The 13,763-nt window shown below is 44.8% G+C and overlaps 1 protein-coding gene across 10 annotated transcripts in view; it reads left to right on the top strand.

The window, feature by feature from the left end:
- The window catches only part of LOC126291985 (rhoGEF domain-containing protein gxcI-like), a 349,921-nt gene that overhangs the window by 148,219 nt on the left and 187,939 nt on the right, over positions 1-13,763 (top strand). For 8 of the 10 annotated variants that reach the window (XM_049985756.1, XM_049985744.1, XM_049985753.1 and 5 more), the window contains exon 2: positions 13,011-13,083. The exons of the other annotated variants lie outside the window; for them this stretch is intronic. The gene's annotated coding sequence lies outside the window, so the exon portion shown is untranslated. The remainder of the gene's footprint in view (positions 1-13,010; positions 13,084-13,763) is intronic. 10 annotated transcript variants of the gene reach the window in all.

The following is a 13,763-nucleotide window of genomic DNA, read 5'->3' as shown; positions in this document are numbered from 1 at the left end:
TGAAAAGTATAAAATTTGCTTGAGCCACATGCAGATTCATAGCCCCATAGAGACAGGCCTGATAGTGAATTCGTAATAGCTACGAAGAGATTTAAACGAGAAACCGGACATGCATGGAATACGTAATAGATGCACGAATAGTTAACCTCATTACTATTACACCTATTACGCTACTTATGAATTAATACATGAATAGTTTACCTTCTTGCTATTATCTGTTGCATTCGCCCCACTTTTTAGTTTTAAATCTTAAAGTATTTTCGTAGCTATTGAAAAAGTCACAGGACTATATGTTTGGTGCTATGAATTTTGTATAGATCTGCGTGGAAAATTATTTATACTTTCCAATCAGATTTGAAAATATGGTATATTAAGACCTCATTTTTATTTCAATAATGACTTTCTAGATTTTGGACTTGTGTGCGTGAAATTTTGTACAACATTTTGACGAGGTTACAACACACACATTTGGTAAATTACAGGTTTATTTCAGTTTGTTACCTAAGACAATTTTTATTACCTTTCTTATCAATATATTGCTTCCTCCTAAGTATATCACGCGAAAAGAACGTGAGTGTAAAGAGCAGAGAGATCAAAACTCTCACAGTGGCTTACCAGCAATCGTTCTTCCCACGAACTGTTAGCGACTGGAACAGCTGTGATAGATTTTATTTTGGTTTATTATAGGGTATAGGTCATTTAATGCCATCGGCCTTGCCGCAGTGGTAACAACGGCTCCCATCAGATCACCTATGTTAAGCGCTGTCGGGCTGGGCTGGCACTGGATGTACCTGCAAAGTGACATAATTGTCCGACAGACAGCTCGGGAGGTGTGACGTCACAAACCGGGACAACTTATTTGCAAAGTAATCAGACGTTTGAAGCTGTTTTACATACTGAAGCGGCAAAGAAACTGGTACAGGTATGCGTATTCGAATGCAGAGATATGTAAACAGACAGAATATAGCGCTGCGGTCGGCAACGCCTATATAAGACAACAAGTGTCCAGTGCAGTTGTTAGATAGGTTACTGCTGCTACTATGGCAGGTTATCAACGTGAGTTTGAACGTGGTTTATTGTCGGCGCACGAGCCATGGGACACAGCATCTCCGAAGTAGCGATGAAGTAGGGATTTTCCCGTACGACCGTTTCAGGGGTGTACTGAGAATATCAGAAAACCGCTAAAACATCAAATCTCCAACATCGCTGCGGCCGGAAAAAGATCCTGCAAGAACGGTACCAACGATGACTGAACAAAAATCGTTTAACGTGACAGAAGGGCAATCCTTCGGCAAATTGCTGCAGATTTCGATGGTGGGCGATCAACAAGTGTCAGCATGCGAACCATTCAACGAAGCATCATCGATATGCACTTTCGGAGCGAAAGGCCCACTCGTGTACCCTCGATGGCTGCACGACACAAATATATTCGCCTTGTCGGAGCCCACCTCAACACAGACATTGGGCTGTTGATGACTGGAAACATGTTGCCTGGTCGTATGGGTCTCGTTTGAAATTGTATCGAGCGGATGGACGTGTACAGGTATGGAGACAACCTTATGAATCCACTGGTTGTATGTCCATCCTTTTGGCAGGAGGTCTCTGGGACGACGGCCGTTTACTACTGAGACAAAATAAAACACCTACAGCCGTCCTTATGATTTTATTTTGTTTCGTAGCAACCAGTTTCAGCGCTTCAATGCCTCATCTTCAGGCTCTTGAAATCAACCTGTGCCGCATTAACAGCCAGAGGATGAAGCATTGAAACTGGCTGCAACAAAATAAAATCATAAGGACGGCTGTAGGTGTTTTATTTTGTCACAATTATGAATCCATGGACCGTGCATATAAGCAGGGGACTGTTCAAGGTGGTGTGGAGAGTGTGCAGTTGGAGTGATATGGGACACCTGATACGTGTAGATACGCTTCAGACAGGTGACACGTACGTAAGCATCCTGTCTGATCTCGTGCATCCATTCATGTCCACTGTGCATTCCAACGGACTTGGACAATTGTAGCAGGACAATGCGACGCCTCACACGTCCAGAATTGCTACATAGTGGCTCCGCGAACACACTCAGAGTTTAAACACTTCCGCTGGCCGCCAAACTCCCCAGTCATGAACATTGTTGGGCATATCTGGATGCCGTGCAACGTGCTGTTGAGAAGAGATATCCATCCCTCGTAGTGCTGACGGCTTTATGGAGAGCCCTGCAGGGTTCATGGAGTCAATTCCCTCCAGTGACACTAGTCGAGTCAATGCCACGTCGGTTTGGGGCACTTCTGCGTGCTCGCGAGGACCCTACACGATATTAGGCAGGTGTGCCAGTTTCTTTCGCTCTTCAGCATATATGGGAGTTAGATTCGCTGTTGGGGGAGGGGAGAGGGCGAGAGTTGCTGGTGTAAAAGAAAACAAGAAATCCGGGTCATACTCGTCATAGTGGGCTACGTACGTAGAGAACCGAGTTGAGATAGAACATTACCCCACTCGTGTGCGTGTAACTCACTGTTTCGACAAATCTTTCAGAAGGTGTTTCGTTCCGATCCCGGTGGAAGTGGATTTGCCCCGTGCCCTGTTGCGCAGCGCTTCGCTGTGGGGCCGCCTGGCCCGGCGGACGAGTAGACCCGAGCGCGCCCGAGCGAGTCGCTGACGTAGGCAGCAGGCGGGCGCGACCTTGCGTGACGTAGTGGTGCTGGGGTGGGGGGGAGGGGGGGGGGGAAGCGGCCGCAGCTGACGACGGGACGGAAAGCGCGCGCGCGCGCACGCACACATGCACAAGGTGTGCACTGCACTCCCAGCCTGCCGGAAACGGCTAGCGGGGTCCGATGAACCGCGTGCGATGCCGCCCACTCTACTCGCGTAAGCTGGACACGCACGCCACAGCAGTCCCGTCCTAATTACTCCCGAGTAGTGGGCGGGTCCGCACCTCTACGATATATCGGTACTCAGTGTGCGGCGGAGGGGACGTAGCTCATAGAATCATTGTCTTCCATCTCCCCTCCCCCCTCTCATATTCTGTCCAGACACAGTACATCTATACACATGTAAGTGCATGGCGGAGGTTGGCTTCTACCACTTTCCTCTTCCATTTGCAAATAGACTCATGGAAAATGGATTGTCCGTACGCCTTCGGATTAGCAGTAATTTCTCGTCCCCTGACTTCGTGGTCATTTTCGCCGGTGACATTGTAATTCTGTCAGACCTTGAAAGGAGGATATAAGATGATCAACAAAAGCAAGACGAGGATAATGGAATGTAGTCGAAATAACTCGGGTGTTGCTGAGGGAATTAGATTAGGTAATGAAACGCTTAAAGTAGTGAAGGAGTTTTGCTGTTTGGGGAGCAAAATAACTGATGGTGGTCGAAGTAGAGAGGATATAAAATGTTGACTGGCAATGGCAAGGAAAGCGTTTCTGAAGAAGAGAAGTTTGTTAACATCGAGTATAGATTTAAGTGTCAGCAAGTCGTTTCTGAAAGTATTGGTATGGAGTGTAGTCATGTATGGAAGAGAAACATGGGCGATAAATAGTTTGGACAATTAGAGAATAGAAGCTTTCGAAATGTGGTGCTACACAAGAATGCTGAAGATTACATGGGTAGATCACATAAGTAATGAGGAGGTATTGAATAGAATTGGGGTGAAAAGGAATTTGTGGGCCAACTTGACTAGAAGAAGGGATCGGTTGGTAGGACTTATTCTGAGGCATCAAGGGATCACCAGTTTAGTATTGGAGGGCAGCGTGGAGGGTAAAAATTGTAGAGGGAGGCCAAGGGATGAATACACTAAACATATTCAGAAGGATGTAGGTTGTAGTAGGTACTGGGAGATTAAGCAGCTTGCACAGGATAGAGTAGCATGGAGAGGTGCATCAAACCAGTCTCAGGACTGAAGACAACAAAAACATCGCGAAATGTACGTTGGCGGCGGCAGAATCGTTCTGAATTTGGTCGCAAATGCCTTTCCCTAAACTTTCTCAGTAGTCTTTCTGAAAGAGGACGTAGTGTTCCCTCCAGCAACCCCACTTCAGTTCACAAAGCATCTTCATAATATTTGCGTGTAGGTAGAACCTGCCGGTAACAGATCTAGCAGGACGCCTCTGAAATTAGTTGTCTTTCTTTAATCCAATCCGAGCCGGCCGCTCTGGTCGAGCGTTTCTAGGTGCTTTAGTCCGGGACCGCGCTGCTGCTACGGTCGCAGGTTCGTATCCTTCCTCGGGCATGGAGGTGTGTGATGTCCTTAGGTTAGTTAGATTTAAGTAGTTCAAAGTCAGGGGACTGATGACCTCAGATGTTAAGTCCCATAGTGCTTAAGGCCGTTTTGAATCCTATCCGATACGGATCCCAAACACTAGAGCACTACCCAAGAATGGGTCGCCCTAGTGTTCTACACGCGGTCTCCCTTACAAATGAACAAATTTCCTAAAATCCTCCCAATAAACCGAAGTCGACCATTCGCTTTCCTTACTTCAGTTGTTACGTGCGCGTTCCATTTTTTTTTTTTTTATCACTTTGCAACGTTACGCCCTGATATTTAAACGACGCGTCTGAGTCGTGCAGGACACTAGCAATACTGTATCCGAACATACAGCTTTGTTCTTCCTACTCATCCGCATTAACTTACATTTTTCCATATTTTGAGCAATCTCATCTTTTATCATCCTACATTTTCTACACTTTCCCTGTGTACTGCAGCATCACCAGCAAACAATCGCAGGCTGCTCTCCACCCTGTCCGACAAATAATGTATATAGAAAAAAACAGCAATGCTATCACGCTTCTCTAAGGCACTTCTAACGGTAACCTTGTCTTTGATGAAAACTCGCCAGGTTCTGTTACTTAAAGACGTCTGAGACATTTCTCATATCTGGGGAACCTATTCCATGTGCTCATACCTTCGTTAAGCCGCGCGGGATTAGCCCAGCGGTCTGGGCGCTGCAGTCCTGGACTGAGCGGCTGGTCCTGGCGGAGGTTAGAGTCCTCCCTCGTGTGTGTGTGTGTGTGTGTGTGTGTGTGTGTGTGTGTGTGTGTGTGTGTGTGTGTGTGTGTGTGTGTCCTTAGGATATTTAGGTTAAGTTGTGTGTAAGATTTCACACACATTTGAACCTTCGTTAAGACTGCAGTGGAGTACCAAGTCTAACGCTTTTCGGAAATGTACTAAAACGGAATCTGCCAGTTGCCTTTCACCCACTATCCGCAGAAAGTGCGACAAACAGGCAAGCCGAGTTTACCACGAGCGAGACTTTGTAAATCCGTGCAGATCTGTGATCGGTAGCTTTTAGGTCTCAAGAAAATTTGTTACATTCTAAGTCAGAATATGTTAGAGAATTCTGCAGCAAACTGATGTTACGGATATTCTGCGGTGCACACTGAAAAGCATGACAAATGTTACTTCCCATTACACCAGTTATTGTGGCTTCTTGCCGTTCCATTTACGCATGCGGGAGCTTGGAGACTGACTGTTTACAACGCCTCTTTGTGCGCTGTAAAAAAGACAAATTTCCCTTCTTGCGACATACGGTGTTCTGTTTCTGGGTCCGCTTAATAGGTCAGGCAGGGGCCACTGCAGACGGCTACATGGGTAGCGGGGGCTGTGTGGAGGAGAATGGGCGGTTTTTAGATTAGAGGATCTTGGGAAATTACAGAAAGGGCTTCAGGCTCAAAGCATACAGCGCAAACAAAGAAAAAGGGTAAACATAACAACATACAGTTCTGTAACAGTAAATTGTAGTAGCCGTGGTGAGAGAGAATCAGATTTAAGTACTAAAAGTAAGCACCGAATCTCAAATCTTATAGATACCGAAAGTTGGCCAAAGCCGAAGATACGTTCAACTGAAATGTTTCCAAATGTCGTAACGTGTTCAGAAATGACAGATCACAGTTGGTGGTGTTGCTGTTAAAAGTAGTTTATCTTTTAGCGAAAGAAGTATATACTGGCTATTCGTTGCTGTGTGTGTACTTGACAACCGGAAGAAATTATTAATTGGTACTTTCTAGCGACACCGACTTAGAAGATACAGTTGCTCAATATTTAAAACCTTTAAGTATCATATCAAATGGGTACCGCATTGATATTATAGTTGGTGGTGACTTTAACCTACTGTCAACTGACAGTAAATGGTTGAAGAGACGTCGGAGCTACAGGTAATCTGCGTAAACCAGTTGTTGGTCACGCATCGTATGCATGGATCGTGATAGCCCCTTCAGCATCAACTAGTGCTTGAAGATGATGCACTAAAGCGCCGAAACTGGTAGATACACGATAAATCGTAAGGACGGTCGTAGGTGTTCTATTTTCTTGCAATAGAGAACGGTCGTAGTCCCGCAAACCTCCAGGCACCTCGGGCGAAGGGTGATGCAGAGATCGCTTCGGGTGTGCCCCAGGGAAATGTCTTAGGACCGTTGCTGTTCATATTCTATAGTAATGATCTTGCGGCGATATTAACGATGTCAGATTTTTGGCGGATTATGCATTTATCTACAATGAAGTACAGCCTGAAAGAAACTGCAGTCAGATTTTGATAAGATTTCGATAAGATTTCGAACATGTCTTAAGATTGGAAACTTGCTTTAAACGTTCTGAACTGTAAAACTGTACACTCTACAAAACGAGAAACTTATTATGCTATGACTAACGTTGGTGATATTTTTTACTGGAATCAGTAAACTCATACAAATACCTGTGCGTAACACTTTGCAGGGATATGAAATAGAATGGTCACATAGGTTCAGTCGTGGGTAAAACATGTGGCAGACTTCGGTTCACTGACAGAATACTCGGGAAATTTAATAATTCTACAAAGGAGCCTGCTTGCTGAACAATGGTGTGACCCATCCTAGAATATTCAAGTCTGGGGGACCCTTACCAGATACTGCTAGCAGGCAAAATTCAACTTAGAGAAGGGCTGCACGAGTGGTCACTGGTTTTTTTGACCCATGGAAGAGTGTCACGGAGTGGCTGAAGAAACTGATCTGACCGACGTTTGAAAGAAGACGCAAACTATCCCGAGAAACAGCGGTGCCTGTGTTGTTAAGGAGTAATCGCATCGTATTTCTTAACACAAGTACTGGTATTTTGTAATTCAATTCCAAGTCTCGACTCTCTCTCTCTCTCTCTCTCTCTCTCTCTCTCTCTCTCTCTCTCTCTCTCTCTCTCTCTCTCTCTCTCTCTCTCTCTCTGTATGTCTCTTTCCTGGACGGGAATATACGTAACTTACGAGTGCAGGTTGTGACGCATGGGCGACGACCTACGGAAGTTTGCCGAACGCTGTGGTCGATCGGTTCTAAACGCTTCAGTCCGGAACCGCGCGGCCGCTACGGTCGCAGGTTCGAATCTTGCCTCTGGCACGTATGTGTGTGATGTCTTTAGGTAGTTTTAAGTCTAGGGGACTGATGATCTCAGGTGTTAGGTCAGATAGTGCTTGGAGTTTGAGTCTGGCCGTGACTTGTGCACGGATAGCCGCAGCAGTTAAGGCTACCGCTCGGGTAAAACGAGAATTCCGCGTTCGCATCCCTGTCCGGTACAAATTTTTGTCATTCTACAATACAGCCGATGGTGGTTCATATTCGCAGTTCTGAATGCGTTTCCTCTTTTTCCCGAGAAGCCTACGTACATGGTTTAGAGAACCAGATTGAAGTGGACAATCTAGGAGTATACTGTAAAACACCTACATTTCGCAGCCGTAGGGATCGCGACGACGAGTAGTGTAATTACACCATGCACCAACGTGTTTCAAGCAATAATTTCTCCCGCAGTCCAGACGTGAATGGGAGTGGAAGCATCCTCAATTACCGGTACAGTACGAAGTACATTCTGCCATGAACGTAGCAGTGGTTTGCGGAGTATGGGAGCAGATGAAGTGTGGTTCGGGGAGACGGCAGTTCGCTACTGCGGCCGTTACGAAGACTGATAAGTAGCCGAACATGACCTGCGACTGCTCCAGCGCATGTCTTGAGAACAACTTCGTGGGACAGATCGACGAACTTAGCACGTGCCGCTCCAGCATGGTGAATTTACTGCAGAGGCGGCGGAGTCCACTACACGCGGCACTGCGAGCTTCAGGCAGAGAATAAATCGGCCGGAACGCCGTCTGTCTCGCCGCTGACGTAGACGAGTGGCTGCTTACGTAACGGACGCGCGCGTGTGTGCGCGCGCGCGGAGACGCAACGTTGGAAGTTGATCGAGTCGGCAAGCTGGGGTCGCTTAACGAGCGAGTGACGGGTCGCTAATCAGCAAGCGATTTGTTCGCGCATGCGCAAACCCGCCAATGAACGTTAAGCCAAGGGAGCCGTATTCTTAACGACTGCTCCGGAGATAGATTGTTGGCTCTGAATATAACGAAATCTAAAGTAATGCGCCACTATCATGTACTGTAATCACAGTTGTGAAGTACGTAAGAGTTCGTGTTAGGGAGGAATGTAAGAAGGGTCACCAAATATATCAGGCCGTGTGGAAGAGACTGATGTGAGACTTGAAACTTCCTGGCAGATTAAAACTGTGTGCCGGACCGAAAACCGAACTCGGGACTTTTGCATTTCTCGGGCAAGTGCTCTACCAACTGAGCTACCCAAGCACGACTCCCGCTCCGTCCTCACAGCTTCACTTCTGCCAGTACCTCGTCTCCTACTTTCCAAACTTTACAGAAGCTGATGTGAGACTTCTTTGTCGCTAGCATCTTAAAAAAAGTCCTAAAAAGTGTGAGTAGGGCTCTAGCACCGAAGGTTCCGTACAAACTTATTTACAAAAATTGAGAACCTCTGCGAATTTTGCCTGTTACGGATATCTGTACAGGTAAGGTACACATCAGCCCATTTCTGACAAAATGAGGTCTTAACAGGAGTGCACAGATAATCGGATAACAAATTAAAAGAAAAGTGCTATAATTACGAAGTAACGTTCGGATTTTTTCGTTTAGGTGTACTGTGAAACCTTGATTCTTGCTAAATTTCCATAAATTTAGGTCACGGGATGTACCCTACAGGTTTTGGTGAGTGAGTTTGCGAGTATGACATAATTGGCGGTATCTTTTGAGTGCATTGACTTAGAAGCTTCAGGGTTCTTTCACCGCTAATAGGCCACAGACCTTAACACCTGAACAATTTTTTAATTGATAGGTCTACTCGTTCCCGAGAAAAACGGTTTACATACGGAGCACTAAGTGATTCTGTAAGGGTTGCGTTTTTACCAGTTGAGGTACAGAACTGTAAAAAAGAATAATTTACGCATCAGAGATGTTTCTTCCGCAACACTCGCCCAATGTTAATGGCTCGTGAGGGAGGCTTACAGGGAAGGGACAAAAATATGTAAAAACTAAAATCATCGTATTACCACGCCTAATATTGCGTAAAAAAACCAGTTGACAATCAAAACAGCTTCCACGCTTCTCCGAATGGATAAATAGACGTCCCTTTTCAAGGAATCTTACACCGTAGTGGTAACGATTATGATGGAGCTTGACAGCGATCACGCACCCTTCTCGCCGAAGTAGACCACAAAGGCTCTATTATACTGAGATCTGGTGACGATAGTAGCCAGGGAAGATGACTAATCGTCCTCATGTTCACAAAACCAGTCCTGAATGATACTCTGTGAACGGGAGACATCTTGTTTTGGAGGACATTCTACAGTGTGACAGGTCTGATCAGCCAAAATGGTCTCTCAGTCCTTGGGAGTAATCTGACCTTGCAGAGTAACCGTGGACTACTACGATACGGCTGCCGAAATCTTCACCGAACCCCCGCCGTGTTTCACTCTTGGGACGTAAACTCGACCAAAATTTGTGTACGGTGTGAAACAAGACTTACCGAAACAAGTGACGGCTGTTGCTCTGTAGTCTATATTTTATAGCTTCGGCACCACGTTTTCTTGTTACGGGCATTTGCATGACTGATGACAGGTTCTGGAATTCTTGCCCGCCCTGGAGTTTTTCAGCTTCCTGTTGCGCTGCTGACGAAGTTCGCAATTGCTAACTTTACTTCTGCAATTACTTTCGCAGCTGACGTCCTCTTTATTTGTCGTCGTACTCCTCTTCAGTGACCATCCATCCACGATCACTCAACAGTTTCGTCTGCGTTGTGTTCCGGGCTGATTTGTCTTCACTTTCCCCGTATGCGGTACGAATCTTACATACCACGCCTTTTCACACACAAAGCTCTTCGGTTCCCTTGGATACGGTAGCCCACATTATACTAGCACCAACAATTTGTCCATCTTCGAATTCATTTAGCTCAGGCGTAATGTACTCTCAAGTATACAGGATATTGTTCTGACCACGTCTGACAGGTACAACGTATCACAGGTGCCGTTCGTGGTCAAATAAAACAGCGCCACCTACATTCTACATCTACATGGATGGTCTGCAAATCACATTTAAGTGCATGGCAGAGGGTTCATCGAACCACCTGTACAATTCTCTATTATTCCAATCTTGTACAGCGCGCGGAAAGAATGACCCCACAAATCTTTCCGTACGAGCTCTGATATCCCTTATTTTATCGTGGCGATCGTTTCTCCCTATGTAGGTCGGTGTCAACAAAATATTTTCGCATTCGGAGGAGAAAGTTTGTGATTGGAATTTCGTGAGAAGATTCCGTCGCAACGAAAAACGCCTTTCTTTTAATGATGTCCAACCCACATCCTGTATCATTTCTGTGATACTCTCTCCCATATTTCGCGATAATACAAAACGTGCTGCCCTTCTTTGAAGTTTTTCGATGTACTCCGTCAGTCCTATGTGGAAAGGACCCCACACCGCGCAGCAGTATTCTAAAAGAGGATGGACAAGCGTAGTGTAGGTACTCTCCTCAGAAAATGTAACTGATCTAAGTGCCCTGCCAATAAAACGCAGTCTTTGGTTAGTCTCCCCCATAACATTTTCTGTGTGTTCCTTCCAATTTAAGTTGTTCGTAATTGTAATACCCAGGTATTTAGTTGAATTTACGGCTTTTAGATTGGACTGATTTATCGTGTAACCGAAGTTTAACGAATTCCTTTTAGCACTCATGTGCATGACCTCGCACTTTTCGTTATTTAGGGTCAACTGCCAATTTTCGCACCACATTTATGGCCAAGTATGCATTTCTCACTGTGTTCCATATTTTCGTCCACCCCCTGTACATATATACTCAGCAAGCGGCTTTGGCTAACGGAATAGGTGGAAAAAAAATTCAAAAAACAGTTGCGTGCTTCGTCACACGTTTGTCTAGTGCGCGCAAGATCGTTATAAGAGTGCTGAATACGCTTCACCTGGAGACCCTACGACAAAGTCACACATATTAAATTCAGAGCGCCCACATTAGAAAGTTAGTGCAGAAGCATACCGTGCCCACTGTTTATCTTCCCATATACTAATCACAAAAGTAATAGGAAGTGGAAAAAGCTGAATCTGGTGTGTGGTATGTTGTATCAGCCGCCCATCGGTAGGTGGCTGGCTTGATGGAGAACGCATTGGACGTGGAGAGGGTCCTGGCTGTGCTACACTTGTCCCTGACCTTGATATATGTGAACGCACACACGCACACACACACGCACACACACACACACACACACACACACACACACACACACACACAAACTCTGCAGCAAATGAACACGTGTGTTCGCTTCTCCAGCCGCGTGAGTCACGTCGAACCGCGTATCGCGGGTTGTCTGCATGCTAGGCTCTCCCAACCTTTTCCACTCAGTGCGTTGCATTCTTCGCGACCATCTCACTCTGGGAATCTGTTCTGAATTGAGACGTCTCACTCTTTTTCTGTGTCCCCCAACGTCACTTACTCTTAGCTATCGTCTTCAATACCCTGTTCTTGTAGCATTTGTGAGACAGCAAAAAGCTTACTTTGAATACCTGAAATTTGTGATTCGGGTTTTATTAGTAGTGGAAATAAACTTGGGTAATAGCGTCTGTACTGCTTTCACAGTCCCGTAAAGTTTTTAATGGCAATAATTTTACGTTATTTAAAACGCTCTCATTTCCCTGCTACCCAGCCTGTATGCGCCCATAGAACGTGTAGACATGCTAACTTCTCCAGTGCCGCTTGCCCACCCCCTTTGAAGAAGCTAACCTGCACTACACGAAAAATTTAACACGATGCTGCCTTTTAGGAAAAGCCAAAGGACTTCACTTATCACCGTAATTTTGCCTTCCGAAATTAACACGTATGTCCATGTATCTCCGTGAAACAGTAATGAGACATCTGCACTTCTATCTTTACATAACTTATGTTCTACCCGTTCTAGTTCCACCCCTCTCACACATGTTGCTGGAACGACCCACAGTCTGACTACAGCTGCACGCGTATTGATCTACTTTCCAGAAATGTAAAACCAAGTGTAACATGTGTGCTGTAATGAATATGATATATTATATGAATGCTTGCTTGGATGCAGTAAATTGTCTTACGCCCTTACTTTGCTGGGATAAAGTAATTCGAGCTTAGCAGTTTCGAAATTGGCAGCCATGTTCAGTTAGGCAGATGCTGGAGAGCAGTATTAATTAGCCTGGTTAATGGAAATGAATGCGCGTAAAGTTAGACCACTTCTCTGTCGACAAACATGACGGAAAGCTTCATAGTTGCCTTAATAGTGACATATTTTCGAAAGCTATCTCATTTTCTACTTTAGCCTCTTAGGGGTGGAATTTCGAACAATCCCTTACTAAATGATATCAACAGCAACACCTTCTCCGAATTTCAAGTTCTGTCTTCAGTGGTTTGGACTGGGCGAGGCTCAGTCAGGACGTTGCTTTTGTAAGACATTACATCAGTTGTGACATAGTGGCAGCAAAAATCTGCAGTGATCTAGGAAAGTACACGTTTATTGCAGTTACGCAGCACACTATTTTATAATAGTGTTTAGTATTGCTTTAGGTAATACAAACAATTTGAACTTTGCGACCCATTAGGCTCAAATTTCACCCAGTACCCAACTTACTTTGCGCAATGTAGAATCTATATATAGCTTAATTAATACAATATTTCTATCTCGCTTCACACTCATATGCCTTTTCTTTTTCAGATGCATACATAAAAACTTTCATCATGCTACAGCTGCTTTCTTCCAAAATTTTGTAAAATTTAACCACTTTCTGGTAAGTTTTCTTCGCCTGTAACATACAACTCACGCAGTTAAACAGTGTCTTATGTTCAACTCTACGACATAAAATTAGATACTTTCATTTATAGCCTATTTTTTCAATGTGCGATGACGTAATTTGTAAATTATGAAATTGAAAAGTTCTGTTATGATATTAAAAATAGTTATTTTACATTTTTATTCTTTCCACGCAGTTTGATATCAGATTTTGATTCAAGCAAGGACATTACAGTATTTTCCTTTCTCATGTCACTAAATACTGTCGAAGGCCTCAGCAGTTATTTTAAGTGGAAATGAATTGCAGCTACATGGTTACTCTGCAATTCACACTTAAGTATTTGTCAGAGGGTTCATCGAACCATTTTCATACTACCTCTACCATTCCACTCTCGAATGGCGCGTGGGAATTATGTTGATCACCGATCATGTCTCCCTACGTAGGTGTCAACAAAATATTTTCGGAAGAGAAAATTGGTGATTGAAATTTAGTAAATAGATGTCGCTGCAAACGAAACTGACTTTGTTTCAGTGACTGCCACCCCAACTAGAGTATCATATCATCGACTCTCTCACCCCTATTGCACCATAACACGAAAATAGCTGGCCTTTCTTTGCACTTTTTCGATGTCCTCCGTCAATCCTACCTGGTAAGGATCCCACACCGCGCAGCAATAT

The sequence above is a fragment of the Schistocerca gregaria genome, chromosome 9 (assembly GCF_023897955.1).
Source record: "Schistocerca gregaria isolate iqSchGreg1 chromosome 9, iqSchGreg1.2, whole genome shotgun sequence".
NCBI classification, from domain to species: domain Eukaryota; kingdom Metazoa; phylum Arthropoda; class Insecta; order Orthoptera; family Acrididae; genus Schistocerca; species Schistocerca gregaria.
This window is presented reverse-complemented; position numbering and strand designations above follow the sequence as displayed.